We start from the raw sequence: 20,665 nt of genomic DNA, 5'->3' as shown, positions 1-20,665 counted from the left end.
GGGCCTCCAGATGTGCCCCTGGAAAACAGAAGACATTCTGATGATGCCAGAAAGACTGGTCCTTTTCTATCCATCCAGGAGTCGGGAAACGTTTTCTACTAAGGGCCAGTAGGTTTTTCAGTTTCATGGGCCAGATGTCCATCAGAACCACTCAGCTCCACCACGTCAGCAGGAAGACAGCCACAGACAGCACTTAGTGAGCCGTCCAGACTCCAACAACGTTTTATCTTAACAAACAGTGCATGCCAGGTTTGCCCAGTGGGTTATCGTCTGCCACCCTGAACCCCGCTACAGTTCGGATTCAGGTGTCCCAAATTAGGCAAAATGCACCTTGCATTTCCATGACTTATGGGTCAGATTTTTCCAATGATGCCTTTAATTCAGGGACAAGTATCTTGAGAAAATGTGTTGTTTTTTTTTAAAATTATACTATCATAGAAATAAATAAACCCACCAGGATGAAAGCACAGTTTCCATGAAGAATTCACATTATATACTATGAAATCTATACCCCGTGCAATTTGAGTGTGTTTTTTCTAAAGAAGCTGGGAAACCTTTCTGTGAGTTTCAGTTTTATAGCGTGTGTTTTGTTCTCCTTGAGAGGACCTCATAAATCAGTTGGACACATTTTGCTATAAAAGAAATATTTTATGTGTGAAATGCTGTCTTCAAGACTTTTCTCTTTTATCAGGGGTTTGTAAAAGTAGAAAATGGCACGTGGGTATAATTGGTTGGCCGTAGTCCTTAACTGTAGACATCATATATCTCTGCTTATGCAAAATTTATTTGCATGTCAGAACTTTATTTGAGTGGATAAGGGCAGAAGGAAGCTTCTCTGAAAACATTTCATATGAAAAGGCATATTCTGTACTTCAAAAAAAAATATTGGTCAAAACTTTGCCACCCTGTGTTAGTAGGGTGCTGAAGTCCACTAACTACCCACAGAAAACAGCCCAGCAGTGTCCAGAAGGAGATCCTTGGCAAAAGTAAATCCTGCCATGTTATTAAATCAATAAGATCCCCAAAATCAGTGGAAAGAAGCCCAATTCATTTTCAATGCCCCCCAAAAAATAGTAAAAATTAGCTAAAAAAAAAAAAGCCTTAACTTACCTAAAAACATCAAGATCATAAAATTTCATTCTAATTTACACAATGAAAACACATTGGGTAAAGCTTTTCAACGCCTCTTTCATTTTTCCCCCCAAGCCTAGCGTCTGTCTTCGGTGTTGACTGTTCTGACTGAATATATTTTTAACTTTTAAAAGACTTGTCTTTAAACTCAAAAATAGTTTGACTTTTTGTCAAAATGGTCAAACAATCTTGGTGCTTGAAGTTGTATTATTGGAAGACGCAGGCCTGTCTTAAAAGCGAGAGCCCAAGAAGGGTGTTGCAGTGTGCGTTTCGGTTGTACTGCAGCGTGCGTTTCGGTTGTACTGCAGTGTGCATTTCGGTTGTACAGTGTGACACAACAAACCCCTCAAAGCTCAGAGGCTTCAAACAGCTGCTCTGTGGCTCTGAGGGTTGACTGGGCTCAGCTGGCCTGTCCGGACTTGGAGTTTCTCATGCATCTGCACTCAGTGGGGTTGAGGCTGGCATCATCCCAAGCCATGACCAGCCAGGGCATGCACGATGGCGCATGTATGTGGCTAGTAGTGGATGCTGGTCACCAGCTTGGAGATATGCTAGCAGCAAAGACTGGACATGGTTCAGCCTTCTCATGGCATAGGGACTAGGTTCTGAGAGCAGATGTCCCCAAAGGGAGCCTTCCAAGAGTCCCCTGTGGAAGCCAGAAGGCTCCTGTGACCCAGCCGTCGAAGGCGGGAACATCTCTTCTGCAGCATTCTATGAGTCAGACAGTCATTGGCCAGTCCAGGTTCAAGGGCCAGGCATTAGCCCCTCCCTCTGATGGGCAGTCCAGCCCGCAAATACAGAGAGGGAGGATTCGAGGCACCTCTTTGGAGACCATCACCCTCAGCACTAGAGGGGACTAGCAGGGAGGGCTGCTCACATCCTAACTCTTTGTATCACCCTAGTCACATGGTGATATTGGGGAAAAAAGGCATTCTTGTACAGACCACTCCTAAATTGAATTCCCGCTCTAACATGCCTCCCTGCTCATCACTGAGATCCATCTCTGCCTAATACACTCAGGTCATCATGGCTTGATCTTAGCTGATTGTTTTATATTGCATCTGTCCTATCATAAAGCCTCAGTGCAATGGAGTTGGTTGCAAAGTGAAAGTGCAAGTAATGCACACGTGCAGGATTTCATGAAGATGATGAAAGCACTATCAAGAAAGTGCAGGAATTGCAGCCACAATTATTGAGAAAGGAGGTGGAGTTCAACCAGATAACCACTGAGGAGGCAGAGATCCAGTTAGCCGGTGAGAGTAGAAGACATTTACTGAAGTGATGAATGATTAAGAGAACAGCTTCAGGATATTGGTAACATTCTAGACTCATTTTTTGCAAAGATCACTCTCTGCAGTGGGGCTCTGAAAGGCAAATGTAAAGGGAACGCCCTGCTGAGCAGCCACAGTGCTTGTTAGCCGCAATAAGTCAAGTAGGACTCGGTCACTACTCGCATGTTCTTTCACCCTAGAAGTTAGCATTTAGTTGCAGTTATAAGCAAAGTTTTATTAAATATAAAATAAAATACATCTATTTTTGCAAAATTTTAGTTTTGTTTTTTGGATATGAAGTGCTAAGCAAATACTGGGTTTGCACTCTTGACTATAAAATTTCAGCCCTGGTTTTCAGTGTATTCCTGCTGAAGCCTTTCTGACAGTATGGATTGTCCTTCAGAACAAAGACCTCCTGAGATGTGAATCCGGAGGACCAGGGCTGCAATGCCTGCTTTCCCGTCACCCCGTGGCGGGCGCCATGGAGGACGCGCTGTTGTTGGTGTCCTCGGCAGGTGTCCTGGTGCCTCTGGTTGTAATGGCGCTTCTCTGAGACAGGCACAGCATGGGGAGAAGTTCTGGCAATCACATCAGGTGTCTAAATGCCGCTGCCCCCGCGGTGGTAAGTTCTGGAAGTCTGCAGTTGTTGGGAAAAGCCCAGGTCAGCAAATCGGCAGGCAGATTCCTCAGAAAAGTGTCAGAACAGTCAGACTTCGGATCTGAGCTGGAAGTTTCTTTTGAGTTCAGATATCACTTCAGAAACATTTCCTGTGTCCAGCTTCAGTCTTGGGGTGAAAAAGACACATTTCTTTATCCATTTCAGAGCAGAGATGACTTCTTTGAGATCTAAGCCTGTGCTATGTGGCGAGCTTTCCCACGGCTCATGCAGAATCTCAGACTCGAAATGCAGCGTCCAACACCAGCCCCGCTGTCATCCGTCCATGGCAGGAGTCAAACTGTCCATTCTCTTGGAAGAGTCACAAGAGAAAGGACTGAATTTCAGAATCAGGGGTTTCAGCAGGAAAGGAAGCGGAAGGAGCATCCAGGTCTGCCCCTTGGCTTCAGAAAGGACTTAGGCAGAGGAACTGGGCCGGGGCCTCACAGCTAGTTGGGGCAGAGCTGGGCAGGCTTCTGGGCTCTGCTCACTCATTGATGACGCTGGTTATACCCACTCCAGGTGGGAGAAAAGACCCCTTTCCCCACTGCCATTTAACCACTGTTTGATCCTGGTGTGTTCTGAATGTCTGTGTCCCTCCAGAATTCATCTGCTGAAACCTAACTCCCAAGGCGATGGTGTTAGAAGGCAGGGCCTTTGGGTGGTTACGAGGTCATGAGGACTCTGCCCTCAGGAATGGGATTACAGCCTTTATAAAAGGAACTCCAGAGAGCTGCCTGGCCCGTCTTCCATGTGAGCACACATAGAAAGTACCATTTAGGAGAAAACATGCCCTCACCAGACACCAAATCTGCTGACACCTTCATCTTGGGCTTTCCAAGCTCCAGAGCTGTGAGCAATAAATTTCCATGGTTCATAAATGACCCAGTCTAAGCCTTTCTGTGATGGCAGCCCGATCGGACTACGACAGGACCCTAACAACAAGAAGGGCCAGGTTGGGTTGTACAGTTTGCATGACAGGTTCATCCAGGTTCTCTCCAACCCTTCTTTACTAGCAGGACATAGCTTCAGAAAAACTCGAGCCCTGGTGAGGTGGAAACTCTTGCAGCTTTCAAATCCAATCTTTTGTATCAGCATATTCTTCTGAAGGACAGTGATGAGCACAAATGTGACCCACACTTGAAGACCACCCAGACACAAATGCCCCAGCAGCTTCCAGAAACAGTTATTACCGTTTTAAGTGCATCTATTTAGCATGATGGATTTGATCAGTCTTTGCTAAATTGAGCACATAAACGAGGATGTATTTAAAGGAGTGTTAGTGCACTTTTCATAAATCCCAAATGCAGGGCAAGCTGGCTCACATTGGTGTTGAAAAGCAGGGTGTGTCCGAGGAAGGGCCGCATCACACCAGATGTGGATTGAGCTGTGCCTCCCCGACGTGGAGACCCTCCAAATACTCCACTTGCAGAACCTGTTTTTAAACAAACATCATTATTATCAGGTCAATGAAACATCCCCATATCTCTTATGCTCATCATCCTGCTGTGCAAATATTTGTGGTTTTAAAAAGGTAACAGATTGTGAGAACTCCAGTAAAATGATTGCAGAACTAACCACCCTTTTAAGTAGAAGTGACATTTCTAACACGCCCACTCAGACGGTTCCAGCCTTTGCCTTGGGGTTATACATTAAACTCCACTTAAGCTGCCTGCAGTGAGGGGCAGAAGCCTGCGTTACAGACTCAAAGGCAAAACGTGGGATGCTTTCCTGCACCCGCTGGAGACTCATCCACTGTCAGTGACTTCCAGAGACAGGCAAGGGTGTCAGGAGGCTCCTGGGATGCACTGAAGCAGCTCCTTTTATGAAATAAGTGGCAAAGAAGAATTTTAACCCTCTTTATGCTGATAAAAAAAATACACATATGTGGGAATGCATGTCTTGGGTTTGAGCACTGATCCTTTTTCTGCAGTTCTCCGGCCTTGGCACTGTTGGCCTCAGGGGCTGAATCGCCCCATGGTGGGGGCTGCCTTGTGCATTGAAGGTTGTTTAACAGTGTCCCTGGCCTCAACCCTTTAGATGACCCCTAGGTGCACCCCTTCTTCCTTCTCCCATCCCCAGGTATGTGAATCACAATGTCTTTAGACGTTGCTAGTGTGTCTTAGAGACCAAAGCAACCCCTGATTGAGAACCGCTGCCTAGGAAGACACACTTTTCATTTGTTTGTTGTTTTTAATGTACTTTATAGTTGAGAGACACCATGCCCCACCTAGGTGTGAAGCACCTCGCTTTACCTGGAAGCCTCGGCATATTTAAATACCAGTCCCCTGCACACTTATTTGTCGCAGAGTGCTTAATGCTCTTTAACTGGTGCAGTAAATATTCCAGAGTCTTCCTTGTTATGCCAGAGTCATTTAGAAATCAGCCCTGAAATGTGGCTGCTATTTTAAGGATCATCACACATCATCTGCTGTTTGGTGTCAAACCCTGAGCCCCTGTTATTTAACACTGATTAATAAATGGCAGGTTGTCAGTACCGGTAGTGAAGACACTTCAAGGAGCCATTGTTCTTTTAAATTAAAACATTTAAACATTTAAATCCAGGGCTGGTTCTCGCGGCTCATTTTAATTATTCCTTTTGTCTTGGCACACCTTTCTTCTCCTGATCACACAGCTGTCACGCCAGCAGTACCTGGAGTCGGAACACGACAGCCCTTTCCCTATTAGCTGCCATTATTTTCACCAGGAAAGCTGGAAGCTGCTGGAGCAGATGTTAATTTTGAGAGAAGACTGCTAGCTAAGTTATTAAAATGAGTGCATCCGATGGCTGCGACTCATATGATTTATACGCGGGCAGGGCCTGCAGGACCAGGTCTTGCTTGGCTCTGTATGTGTGTGTGTGTGTGGATCTGTGTATGTGTGTGTCTCTGTGTGGTGTGTCTGTGTGTGTGTCTGTGTGTATCTGTCTGTCTCTGTGTGTGTGATTATGTATATCTGTATATGTGTCTATATCTCTGTGTGTCTGTGTGTGTGTCTGTATCTATGTGTGTGTATCTTTATGGATATCTCTGTGTGGGTGTCTGTGTGTGTGTCTGTGTGTGTATCTGTGTGTGTGATTGTGCGTATCCATATATGTGTCTATATCTCTGTGTGTCTATGTGTGTGTATGTCTGTATCTATGTGTGTGTATCTTTGTGGCTATCTCTGGTTGTCTGTGTGTGTGTCTGTGTGTGTGATTCTGTGTGTGATTGTATCTGTATATGTGTCTATATCTGTATGTCTATGTGTGTATGTCTGTATCTATGTGTGTGTGCCTTTATGGATCTCTCTATGTGAGTGTCTGTGTATCTGTATGTGGCTGTGTCTCTCTTTGTGTATCTTTGTGTGTGTTCATGTGTATCTATATGTGTGTCTCCGTGTGTCTGTCTTTATGTGTATATATGTGTGTTTGTGTATCTGTGTATGAGTTTTTGTGTGTGTTTCTGTGCATCTGTGTGTGTCCATGTCTATGTGTGTCTGCATGTGTATGTATGTCTGGGTGGGTATCTGTGTGTGTGTCTTTGCATTCACCTGTGTGTGTGTCTTTGCATTCACCTGTGTGTGTGTGCATCTGTGTGTACATTTGTGTGTTTCTGTGTGTATGTGTCTATGTGTGTCTGTGTACATCTCTGTCTGTGTGTATATTTGTGTATCCGTATGTATGTGTGTCTGCGTGTGTCTTTGTGTACATCCGTGTTTGTGTGTATATTTGTATCTGTGTGTTTCTCTGTGTGCATCTGTGTATATATGTGAGTTTCTGCATGCGTGTGTGTGTCTGTGTGTGTCTGTGTATCTATTTGTATGTATCTGTGTGTACGTGTACGTATGTGTGGGTTTCTTTGTGTATGTATTTGTGTGTATCTGCACGTGTGTTTCTCTGTGTGTGCCTGTGTATATTTGTGTGTTTCTGCATGTGTGTGTCTGTGTGTGTCTGTGTGTGTCTGTGTGTGTATCTATATGTATGTATGTGTGTGTGTGGGTTTCTTTGTGTGTGTATTTGTGTGTATCTGCATGAGTGTTTCTCTGTGTGAGTCTGTGTATATTTGTGTGTTTCTGCGTGTTTTTTTGTGTGTATCCGTATGTATATCTTTGTGTGTCTTTGTGTACATCTGTGTCTGTGTGTATATTTGTGTGTATAGGTATGTGTGTTTCTCTGTGTGTGTGTATATTTGTGTGTTTCTGCATGTTTGTGTCTGTGTGTGTCTGTATCTATTTGTGTGTATCTGTGTGTATATGTGTGTGGGTTTCTTTGCGTGTGTTTGTATGTATCTGTATGTGTGTTTCTGTGTGTCTGTGTGTATCTCTGGTGCGTGCACGCATGTGTTGATGGAGCGTTTTCCCTTCCCATCTTGGTGCTTGCTACGGGGACTTCTTGTCCCTAGTCTTTCTTCTCCACTCTTCCCCCACTCCCTATTGCAAGAATCCCAGCCTGACCCTGGCCACCTCTGGCCAGGGAATGTGTTCAAAGACTGTCGGGAAGCTCTGGAATCAATGGAGCTGGGGGACCCCAGCTGGACAATATCCAGGAACCAAGGGGCCTGTGGAGAGCCAGACAGGGCCCCAGCCATCCCCAGGCGGGACAGCACTGGTGCTCAGAGTCTGACTCCAAAGGAAAGGTCCGCTTGGCCAAGCCAAAGGCATGAGCTGTTGCCCCAGGTCCCTCCTTCAAAGTGAGTGGCCATAGCACCCCATGCCAAGACCAGCCACAGTGAGGGTCCTCTGAGGCAGGCGGGGCATGGGAGTGCCGATGATGGGAAGAGTAGGAGTGACGAAGAGCTGGGCAAGACCAATGCCCCTCAAGCCTCCCCGGCTTCCCTCCAGCTCCTCCTCTCCCTCTCCCTTCCCCTCCTCTTCCTTCCTTCTTCCAACAGGTCAGCAGGAGGCAAAGGGACCAAGGCCATTCTACTTTTAGTTCTACAGATGCAGTTTTCTCACCAACTTCAAAATACACCGGGTTTGTGTTGTATTTCACCGTGCTCTTGGTTTTTAAAAAAGGAGAAAGAAGGAAAGCCATGTTGCAGCATTGAAGGTAGAGACTTGCCAGACCTTTCCCAGGATGTGACGTGCTGGCTGGACGCCGCGGTCCTTCGCCCTTTCCTGATCTGACATGGGGAGGGAGGGTGCCCAGCCCATCTGAGCTAGTCCTCCCCGCAGTCCTGAAGGAGGCCATCTGTGGTCCAGTGCCTGGCGTCTTTTCCTCCCGAACGCTGGCCCTGGCGCTCCCATGCCGACTGGTGGATAGCAGTGGGTTACAATGTTGCAGACATGGCAGTGAAACTGAAACCACAGGGAAACTGTGGGTGGGCAGTTGATTTAGAAGTGATGATTCGCCGGGCGCAGTGGCTCACGCCTGTAATCCCAGCACTTTGGGAGGCCCAGGAGGGCGGATCACGAGGTCAGGAGATCGAGACCATCCTGGCTAACACGGTGAAACCCTGACTCTATTTAAAATAACAAAAATTAGCCGGGTGTGGTGGCGGGCGCCTGTAGTCCCAGCTACTCGGGAGGCTGAGGCAGGAGAATGGTGTCAACCGGGGAGGCAGAGGTTGCAGTGAGCTGAGATCGCACCACTGCACTCCAGCCTGGGAGACAGAGCAAGACTCCGTCTCCAAAAAAAAAAAAAAAAAAAAAAAAGAAGTGATGATTCCTAGGTCCACTTTAAGAAAGACCATGAAAAATGAAATCGGAGATCGAAAGTGTGGGTGATACTTGGGAAGGGTGTCTTTTACTCAGATGACCTTGGAACCAGATTGGACTAGCAGTCACTAAGCACTGTCAGCCAGACATAATAATTTAAAACACATTTATTAGACCAAGGCCTACTGCTATTTTCTTATAAAACTCATTTCTACAAGTTTATCTCACTTTTATTTATATATCTAAAAATAAGTAGGGGTGCAAAAATGTACATAAATACTTGATTAATTATTTTGCTTACAAAATTACTTCTCCAATAAAAAAGACTATACTTTGATCATACCCATAGTTTAAGTTAAAACAATTTTAAATAAGATCTAGTGTCACACTTTTAAACAAACAGTCTTAGTCTATTGGCATCACTTGCACTGTTCCGTGTCATCAGACGTTCATAGCTGCATAAACATTCCATCTCATGGATTATCGTTGTTCAACTGATCTGCCTCATCTTAAAAAGTTGGGTTGTTTGCACTTTTCGTGATAGAAGGTGGCTGTAAAGCGAAATTCTCGTGCATGCGTTTTTCACGCATCTCTGTTCATTTCCTTGGGGTTGACTCACAGGACTGAAGAACTAGAGTGGTTTTAAGGTTTCCACATGTGTTGCTGGTCTGCCCCAAAGAAAGCCCAGCCCACTTATCAATTCATGAGTTTGTGTGTGTCTGAGCACCTGTCTCACCTTAACTCAGGGTATGTGTTGGGGTGGAGAGTGTATACAATTATATATATATATATATATATATATATATACCTTAATAAATATATTCAGTTTGGCCAATTTGTTAGGGGAAAATTGTTATTTACCCATTTTATGTGTCATTATTAGTGAAGCTAAATTTTTATTGCCAATTGTTTGTTGGTCATTAGGTTTTTTCTTTGTAAATTCGTTATCTCTTTGGATTTCGTGTGTGTGTATTTTAACTTACGTTTTTTCCTCTGGAGTACTTATCTTTTCCAGTGTGATTTGGAGGAATTCTTTGTATACTGTTTATTTACTAACCTTTTTGCCTACCATACTCATTACAAATACTCTCTGTGATTTTGTCTTTTGGGTTTCTTCATGGTGTTTTTTGTTTGTTTGCTTGTTTGTTTTTGAGACGGAGTCTCACTCTGTCACTCAGGCTGGTGTGCGGTGGTGTGATCTCGGCTCACTGCAACCTCTGCCTCCTGGGTTCAAGCAATTCTCCTGCCCCAGCTTCCCAAGTAGCTGGGATTACAGGCATGAGCCACCACGCCTGGCTAATTTTGTGTGTGTGTGTGTATTTTTAGTAGAGACAGGGTTTCGCCATGTTGGCCAGGCTGGGCTCGAACTCCTGACCTCAGGTGATCTGCCCACCTCGGCCTTCCAAAGTGCTGAAATTACAGGCATGAGCCACTGTGCCCGACCTATTCATGGTGTTTTTGATATAAAGGTTTTCCTGGTATTTGGAAGTCATGCTTTTCAGTCTTGTCCCATTTCACTTACTTTTTATCATTCGGGGTCTCCTACTTTCCCCTTTCCCACTCAGATCCATTTTCTCTCCCCTGCTCATTCTACTTCCTTTTTTTTTTTTTTTTTTTGAGACGGAGTCTCGCTCTGTCTCCCAGGCTGGAGTGCAGTGGCCAGTGGCGCAATCTCGGCTCACTGCAAGCTCCGCCTCCTGGGTTCACGCCATTCTCCTGCCTCAGCCTCTCCGAGTAGCTGGGACTACAGGCATCCACCACCACGCCCGGCTAATTTTTTTTATATTTTTAGTAGAGACGGGGTTTCACCGTGGTCTCGATCTCCTGACCTCATGATCCGCCCACCTCGGCCTCCCAAAGTGCTGGGATTACAAGCGTGAGCCACCGCGCCCGGCCTTTTTTTTAGCTTGAGATGGTGCGTGAAAAATTTTAATAAGACGCATGGGAAGGCAGGAGAGGAGATAGGAGCAAGAGTAGAAAAGGAAAAATAAGACTTGGATGGCGAGGATGAGAATGTCACCTTTTGCTTGTATCTTCAAATTCTATTTTTATTTGCTTTTTAAAACATATAATAATGTACAAGACTCTCATTTGGAAATTATATCTCCATTCCATAACCCTCTTTCTTACCTTCCTTTCATCATGTTTTCTGACACTTTCCCCCGAATTCTCCCTCTTCCTTCATTTTCCTTCTTCTCTTTTTTTCCCAGCACCCTGAAGCATTAACTTACTTTTTGGAGGTCATGGGCTTTTCCCAAGATTCTGCCACCGGCATCCTGTTTGTCTTTCTTGTTCTTCCCTGGGGCCTTCTATGCTGATTTCCCTACCTAATCAAGGTAGAAAAGAACCAAAAGGATCTTAAAAGTGGGTTGGCCCAGGCTTCGCTGGTTTGTTTCAGCCCAGCAGGTCTTTAGACTCCATGCTGGCTGGAAGCCAGTGCCCCAGGAGACATTTGCACTTAATGCCTTCTGTATCCCAGGAATCACGGGCAGCTGGGCACCTTGTTTTTACATTCTGCTGACTGTGAAGAAGGTGCTTTTATAGTTTCCATAAGAGATGTTTATTAAACAAACCTGCACTCTTCCAGACCGGAAAGGTATTATGCGAACGTTTTATGAGCAGAATGTAGAAATTAATGGAGAAAAACTACTAGAAATTTGGGTTGTTTGATGTTGTTTGCTACTCGCACCCAACAGACTACGGTTAATCACACATCAGGGCATAGCCTCCTCCAATCTCCTTCATAATGTGTTTTTTTATTTCCATTTGTGTTGGGGGTTTTGTAAAATAAACACACATTGTGTTCCCTGGGAAGATAATGGGTGTCTCTGAAAGGACAAAGCGGACTCTGATTTAGTCGGCTCTGTGCTGTGATAGGAGCAAGAGGAATTTTATGTATTGCATTATCACCGTTCTGGTGGTAGAAAATGACTTAAATAGACCTAGCCTCCGAAATCGTCATTGTGTTAAGCCTTGTTATGATGAACTTTTCCTCGCGTGCATGTGCAGTTCTGTATAATGAATACACAGATAGGCACCTGCGCATCTGAGGTTTTCTTTTTGATACTCTGAAAAGGCTATTCTTTCTTTTTTTAGGCCAATCTTCGAGGTTAGTGATGGAGAAATAGCAATAATAATAATAACAACAGCATGAAAAATAAAACAAAATCGAAAAGCTCTGGCATATTTAAATTTTCATTAGAAGCCAGCTGCAGTGTCTGGATTCTACAGTAGGTCATGTTAAGGCACTGCTGGGTCCTGAACATGCAGACTTTTTCTCTACTTTTTAAAACCTGGATCCACATTAACTTCTGTCACTTCACACACAGCCTCTGGGGAAGCAGTTGGGGATGGGATGGCACCTGCCCACTGTGTGCAGTGCCAGGGGCTGGGTAAGGGTGTTCAGGCTTCATCTTTGCTGCTTCAAGGGGCACTGGTGCCAGCCACATTAGTGTTTTAACCCAAGCCAAGGCTGTCCTCAGAGGCCCACAGCATGATGCATTTATCTCCACGGGGTCCGAGGGACCTTGGAACAAAGGTCAGTGTGGATGGCTGGGCCAGCTGCCATTGGACCCAAGGAAAGGGGAAATTAAAACCATTCATTTACATATTCCTGATTCTCATGTTTGCTCCCAAGCTCTGTGCAAAGGCTAGCCTCCACTCTTCCCAGCAGCTCCACTCCCTGAGTCCCTCCGCTAATAAGGACTATCCAGCCTGCTCTCTAGTCTCTCTCCGTAGCCTGTGACGTGGGGATATTTTGTAATCGGATGTATAGTCCATCTTGCTTAAATGGTAATTTGTACAGTCTCCTAATAGTGTATGAATAGAAGGAGGATAAGAAAGAATTCCAACTTTTATTGCTTTGGAAAGATTATTTTAATAGTAGTGTATGTTGATGGTAGAGAATTTTAATAAAAAATGGATAAGACTTAAGAACTTGAAATCACCACTGTTAATATTTTGATCTGCAAATACCTTTTCTAGCCTTTATCATTAACTCTACAGAAGTGAAATTATACCAAATACTTTTGGTTTTTTCCTCAATGTATCTGTGTACTGAGGCTATTTTCTTATTAGACTTAATTTTCTATACCATTTTTAAGAGCTGCGTAGATTCTGTGGTATTTTGTAGTACTTTGTATGGTAATTTCCATAAACAAGTCGGAAAATATGCTTTGTTTCAATTATCCTATCATTAGATGGATAAAAGGCACTTCCACACACCTTGCTTTTGCGAAACCAGCGAGAACTCTGTGTTCCCTTTTGGAGCAGTTGCCGTTTGCAGCACGGCTGGCCTCTGCCCCTGACTAATCTCAACCCTTATTCAGAATGGAAACTTGAGGGTATGTTAATTTCTACAGTGTTGACAATGATGTCATAACAATCAAAACTATCTTAGTGGATTCTTTTAAGTCTTCTTGAATGACCTTCTGTTTATGAATGTTTAACCCAAGTCTGGTTCAGGGCTGTCTCTGTATGACCCACCTTCCTGGGATAATCCTCCAGGACAGGGCCTTGGTGGGACCCCAGCCTTCACACTTCTGGACAGTTGCGACTAAAGGGAAATGATGCTTCCAAGACGGGCTCAACATGACCCATGATCGAGCCTTCCACACGTGCGTTGGCCCAGCCATGCAGGGAAAGAGTCTGGGGGCTGGGGGTTCTCCCAAACTGTTCTCCATGCCCTTTTAAGTCTGTTTTCACAGCAGTGGGGGCTGAGATGCAGTGTGATTTGCACCAAGCCCTAACCTCTAAAGACACAGTTTATTTCAACAAACCTTTGTGCTGGGTCTTCACTTGACAGAGGATTTATTAAGGAAGACTTCAGATGCAAATGGCTGCTTTGATGTTGAAATATGCTTTAAGTTTTGCAAATACGTTTGAGGTTCTATCTATGTCTATTCCTATTAAAAGCTCAGTTCCCTCATCATTGTCCCAAACCAAGACGGTGTCTGAGCTTGCTGTGATAAGACAAGGACTTCTCAGGGCCTGGGTCCACAGCTCCAGGATTCATTCAGCAAACTGCTGGGCGGCCACTGTTGTCAGGACACTGGGTTAGGGCAGAGAGAACCCCGCTCTCCAATGGAGAGAGTCTGCTGCTGTGCTCCAAGAGTGGAGGTGGCTAGAGCGGGGTTTTCTCTGCTCTAACCCAGTGTCCTGACAACAGTGGCCGCCCAGCAGTTTGCTGAATAAATCCTGGAGCTGTGGACACAGGCCCTGAGGCGTCCTTGTGCTATCACAGAACACCAGATAGCCATGATGCATCTAACACAGTCCATTTGTGAGGAAGTCCACATACCTGGATCATAAGCCTCCCTAGAGAGGGGCCTGGAGGCTCAGGAGAGGGGAGGGGGGTTTGTGTGAATAGATGCTCACCAGCTATTCTAGAACTCTTTTCCTTCCTCTCACGCCCCCCTCCTTCCCTCCGTGTCATCCTGCCACCTGTGCATGTTTCTTCACTAGAGTCTTGAGTAACTCTATGATAGACAGCTGTGCCTGGTGCTGTGGGAGCCTGATGGGCATGATACTTGGCACCTGGCTTCAAAAGGCGGCCGCATATAAGGAGGAAACAGCACGGCCCACTACGGAGCATGCGCGTCTCAGCCGCGTCGGAGGAGTTCAGCGTGCTTGGCCCCCCAGGCAGACCTGGCTATGAATCTCAGGTAGGATTGTTGCTTACCTGAAGCCACATCTTCAAAGCCTCAGCTTTGTAATCTGCAAAATGGGTATAATAATACCGTTATATATCTTAATGCTATTTCCAAGATACAGGCAAGCTAACAGGCTCAAATGAGAAAATGCTTCTGGGGCAAAGCCTGAAGCAGCAGCATTTCTTCCTCTTCTACCTTCCAAGTAGGTCCTTGGCTTACTGGGTAAAGGGAAGATTGCCGGAGCCTGAGAGGCTGTGTGGACTTACCTAGGAGAGCGGGGGGTCGTCAAGGAAAACTGCAGAAGGTGGGAGGGAGGAGGGCACTAAAGAGAGGAGAGGGGAAGGAGGAGGGGGGGGGGGGAGGCTGGGAGGACGGCATCCAGGGTGGACTCTGGACCGGGTAGGAGGGCTCCCTGGCTGTGGTGTGCCAGGGAGCCCAGCATACAAGCTTCCATTTGTCTCCAAAGGCCTGATCTGCACAACATAAATGAGGAAGGATGTAGAGACTTCCCAGCTCTTCTCTCATGCATAGGCACTTAGATGATTTAGGGAGAGACCATTGGAAAATTAATTATCCAGATAATTGCCTAACACTTCACTTCACTTTATAAAATGGAAACTTGATTGTGAGTCTGACATCCACCCCTTCAGTGTCCTTCAGAAAATGGCTGTGGCCCCTTCCTGAGAACCCAGAGCATTTGCACTTTTCATTTGTCTGTGGATTATGACGCTGGGTCAGCCCGTGGTTGGGCCCCACTGCAGAGTTGCACAGCTGGTGGAGGCTTGTGCTCAGGTTGTAATAAAGCAATAGCCTTTCACCTTCCCAGGCCGGGCCCACAAACAGGCAAGGCGGCAGACTTACATGCTGAGTTCCAGGTGTCTTTGGAATTAATCTCATGTCAGAAAATTATATGAGATGATGCCTGATGCCTCTTGTCCGTAATAGATCTTAGTCCCTCGTTTAAGGATTTCCTTACACTGCTTGACAGAGAAGAAAAGCCAACCTTAAGTAGCTTTATGTAGGTAGCTTGATTTCTGAAAAGATTGCTAATCCTAGTGGGAATTTATGTAAAAGCGTTCAGACTGCAGAATAGTCAAGATTTCGATATTTATCAAATGCAGCTCTTCTTGTGTGAATAATGTATTCTGGGGCAGGCTTGGTAAATTGCTTTAGTTAATGAATTTCAAAGGTAGGGATGGTTGTTGAAGCACCTCATCTGGTGAGCTTGCTGTTTGAGTTTTGCTATTTATTCCGTTTTTAAATTTTTCCAATTGTTGAAGAGTTTTCCCACGCCGTATGGAAGTAAGGCAGGGAAAGCAAGAGGTGTGTGATTTGGTTGATTCTTCACACTTCATCTTTGTGATGCATTTTTTTTTTTTTTTTATGTGTAGAGGCCTTGCAGGCCTTGTGATTCAGGCAGTAAAACTTTGAGAAAGTGGCCCCTGGCAGATGGAGAAGATATGAAATAGGAGAGTGAGACAAAAACAGAAAACTGAGTGACTATGTTTCTCAGCTTTTCCACCATCCATTTACACCACAGCCCTCGGTTCTAACCAATCTGCCTTCTTATAATAACACACTTAAGAAAAAGCATAGCTGGTATTTAATCTTGTAACTTCTTAAAAGTTAAACTAGTGATGTGTCTTCTCCTAAGTTAGCAGTATAGAAAAAGGTTCTATTAGGAAGCAAATAAAGAAATGAAAATCAAACTTCCTGGGAAGTAATTATATGAGTTTATAATAAGCCATAAGACATTTGAAAGGAAAGGGAAAAAAGCCAATGAAAGAGTGTATTGAAGATATTAAATTAAGTAATTTTAATGTCACCGTTTGATATCCAGGAACTTGAACAATTTATAGTTCTTGAAACTGTCAAATTGAAGCATTCATTTTTCTGTCATGGGAGCAGTGGCAGTGATGGGGGATTATATATCTCAGCGTATAGGAAGAAGGAACTCGCATTGCACTTTGAAGATGCAAGTTCCTGTGGGGCGGCCCAGCAGAGACTTCAGGGCTGAGCTCGAGGGGTTCGCACGTGTGTAGTCCCAGCCGGCTGTGAGGTCCTCCAGGAAGGGACGGGACCCCTCTGAGCCTCCTCCAGTGTCCTGTCTCTCATGGGAGAAGGAGGATGCTGTTGCCACCCACTTCTTAGGTCCTCAGGAGTCAAGGATTCAGTGTGTGGAAAAGGCTCTGTGTGGAGCTGGGTCCAGGGTGCTCTCAACCCATAACAACCAGAGCCACAGAGAAAGATGGTGCCTTGTGGGCAGCTCACCTGCAGACAATCTGCAGGCCGTAGATTTGATTCTGTGTATTTAAAAACCAAATATTTGGCCTATCTTTCTTTGCAGAATTATAAGAAATAATCTGTGACCTGATATGGTTTGGCTGTGTCCCCACCGAAATCTCATCTTGAATTGTAGTTCCCATAATCCGCACATGTTGTGGGAGGGACCCAGTGGGAAGTAATTGAATCATGGGGGCAGTGACCCTCATGCTGTTCTCCTGATAGCGAGCGAGTTCTCACAAGGATCTGATGGTTTTATAAGAGGCTTTTCCCTCTTTTGCTCTGCACTTCTTCCTGCTGCCTTGTGAAGGACAGGCTCGCTTCCCCTTCTGCCATGGTTGTAAGTTTCCTGAGGCCTCCCAAGCCCTGTGGAACTGTGAGTCAATTAAACCTCTTTCTTTTATAAATGACCCAGTTTCGGTAGTTCTTCATAACAGTGTGAGAATGAACTAATACATGGCCATCCTGGTGACCTGTGTGCACCCTGATGAAATTCTGTAGCGTGAGTCTGCCCGTGTGTTCACTGAGTTCCCTTCTCCCAGGCCCTGGGCCGGCTGCTGGGATACAGTGGTGACCAAAGTGGAGACAGTTCCTATCCTCACGGAGTTTATACTCAAGACGGGGAGTCAGCAAAGTAAACAGGCAGCCACAACCATGGGGTGAACTTTGTGATGGGGATGTGCACCTGGGGGGAACGTTGTGATGGGAGGGGCACCCGGGCCAAACATGGGTGATTGTTAGTGAAGAGCCCATAAGACAGGGTAGGAGTCAGGGGGAACAGGGAGGGGGGAGCATTTTTTTTTTTTTTTTTTTTTTTTGAGACGGAGTCTCGCTCTGTCCAGGCTGGAGTGCAGTGGCGTGATCTCGGCTCACTGCAAGCTCCGCCTCCCGGGTTCATGCCATTCTCCTGCCTCAGGCTCCCAAGTAGCTGGGACTACAGGCGCCCGCCACCACGCCCAGCTAATTTTTTGTATTTCTAGTAGAGACGGGGTTTCACCATGTTTGCCAGGATGGTCTCGATCTCCTGACCTCGTGATCCGCCCGCCTCGGCCTCCCAAGGTGCTGAGATTACAGGCATGAGCCACCGCGCCCTGCTGGGAGGAGTGTTTTAGGCAGGGGAACAGTGTATGTGGTAGCCTGCAGGTCAGAGGTCTGTGGCAAACGCAGGAGCCTGCACCTGGTGTTAGTTTTCCCCTCTGCGGGGGGGGGGGGGCAGTGGTGCAGGAGTGGTTTGAAGGATGGGTTCCATGACCAGGGTAGGAAGCATGGATTTTATTGCAAGCAGTTGAGAATTTAAGTGTTTTATTTTCTTTAACAGCTTTATTGAGATATAATTCACATCCATAAAATTCACCCTTTTAATGTAATTCAGTGGTTTCTAGTTTATTCAGAGTTACGCAGCCATCACCACCAATTCAAGCACATTTTCATCACCCCAAAAAGTTCTATGTAATTTTTCATCTCACATGTAGATTTGTGTAACCACCACAACCAACATCCCAGAGTGTTACATCTGCACAAGCATATACTTTGTAAAGACATCAATATCAAGTCCAACTTTTAGATACAGGAAGGTGAGATGGAAAGCGTATATATACACTGCGTGGTGATGTTCAGTATGTAAGTGCTCTAAAAGAAGCACAGCCACAAGGTCTATGGCTTGTCCACGACACCTCTGTGAGGGTGACAACTGCAAACAGCCCAGGGTGGGCTGGTGGTGCGAGTGCCTCAAATCAGCGTGCCTGTGGGTTGTGTGATTCTCTGAATTGGTGAAGAGCTCTAGGAAAGTTGTGAGCGGCACAAAGGACAGCTTCCCTTCTGTGCATGTGGCAATCGCACTCCTGAAAAATTCAGTGAAGGATTTTAATAAATCCCCCAAAAACCAGGTGATGTTTATATGTAAAACAAAATGAAGATCTGGACTCGGGTAATCCTAAACTTCTAGGACTAGCCAGCGACTAACCAGCCACATGTGGAGCTTCCCATATGCTACACAGGGTGCATTAGCTTCCCTGGCCTGTGCCCATAAGAAGCTAATGGCATCCCTACACACTGGAAAAACCCAAATGTACCTCTCACATTTCCAAACTGCCCCATGGGGTGGTGCCACCCCCATGAGAGCCACTGTGCTTGACTCTGAGATCCTCGAGGACCCTGTGTATGGTCCTTACATGTCATCTGCAGCATGGGCCAAGCAAGCATGAAGGAGCCAAACATGCATGCAGGTGTGAATAGATGGATACATGGGTGGATGGAGAATAGGATGGAGAGAATGAAGGATGGATGGATGGATAGATATATGGATGGAGAGAAGGAAGGATAGAAGGGAAGAAAGGAAGGAAAGGAAGGAAGGAAAGAGGGATAGAGAGAAGGAAGGAAGAATGGCTGGATGGTTGGATGGATAGATAGATGGAGAGTGGATAGATAGATGGGTAGGTGGGTGGACAGGAGGACTGATGGCTCTTAAATAACCTCTGCCTGCAAAACCCTCAGGAACCTGCTGCCCAGCATTTGTGCTGAGTTCACCATCTCTACCCTTCAGACACAATGGGCCTCTCCACTGCTAAATAGAATGTGTTGGCAACATGGCGGGTGAAATCTTAGGTTGGCTTTTGGAAGAAGATTAAGTTGTTTAAGAATCTGAGGTTTTATTGTAGGCCAATGGTTCTCTGCTAGGGCTGATTTTGCTCCCCCTCCCCCCCTGAGTGGGCATTTATAAATCCCTAGGGAAATTTTTAGTTTTCACAAAGCAGGGGAGTGTGAACTGGCATCTAGTTGGTAGAGTCCACCCTGGGGATAAGCAGGGATGCTGCTATACATCTCTCAATGCTAGGGCAGCTCCCACATCAACAAATAATTCGCCCACGTGGTTGAAAGTGCTGGGGTCGGGAAACTCTGCTGAAGGTGAGGAGCTATATTATTTCTTAAAAGCCACTATAATGTGCATAATTGATCTTTGGAATACTGAAGACTGCAGAAAGATCTCTTGTGCCTTCAAAAGACAACAGACACGGGAGAGGCAGCTCCAGAGAGGAGCTCTGTGAGGAAGCTTCCTGAGGTGTCTTTAGAGCAGAAACTGTGTTCTGTATGTTGGATGTATCATTAGTATGATTATATGTACTTATGTGAAGACACAGTTCTATAAATGCAGCAAAGCTTCTGAGAATAATAGGAGAACTTCTCCTGGGGGTGAACAAGTTAACATGCAGAGAATGAGAAGCTTGGATTCACAACGGGATAATAAATGGAAACTCGCTGCACAAAGAAGAATTGGTGTTTTAATTTGTCAGAAAATTACTGAGAGGCAAAAGGGGCTTTGTGCCAGACTTCTCCTTTCAGTGCGTGAATTTTCCTTAAAAGGGAGCAAATTTTACAGCATCCACCTGAAACAGAGAAAATGATAATGACAAAAGACCTGCGTGGGGTTCACAGACAAGCCACAGTGTTGCTATCACCACGGGGGCCCTTTTGGAGACAAGGAGGGGACAAGGTCATGGTGGTGGCTGCAGTCCTGCTCTTCCACTTACCTGGGATGTTACCAACATCCCCAGTCACTTTCTCTGCCCACCTCTACTGTTTCTGTCACCCTCTACCATCTGTGGAGCAAAAGAGTGGCTTGTTGGATCCTCCTTCAAATAACTCTGTTAAAAAAGACACTAGGATAGAGAAAGCCAGAGATGTGAACAGGATATAGAGCCACCCTGAGAAATTCAACTCACAAAGCAGGTGAAATTTGGTGGTGACTGTCATGTGAGTGACAGTGGCAGGGATGATGACAATGATGGTGGTAGTTATGGGGGACAGAGGTGACAGTGATTGGTGGTGGTGGCAAAGATGGTGATAGTTGTGATGATGGTGTTGCTGGTGGTCACCATGGTGATGGTATGATGGTCATGATCATGATGGTGCTGACAGTGCTGGCACTGGTGGTGGTGATGGTGATAGTACGATGGTGATGGTTATGATGGTGCTGACTGTGCTGACACTGGTGGTGGTGATGGTGATAGTATGATGGTGATGGTTATGATGGTGCTGAC

The sequence above is a fragment of the Hylobates moloch genome, unplaced genomic scaffold (assembly GCF_009828535.3).
Source record: "Hylobates moloch isolate HMO894 unplaced genomic scaffold, HMol_V3 SCAFFOLD_34, whole genome shotgun sequence".
NCBI lineage: Eukaryota > Metazoa > Chordata > Mammalia > Primates > Hylobatidae > Hylobates > Hylobates moloch.
This window is presented reverse-complemented; position numbering follows the sequence as displayed.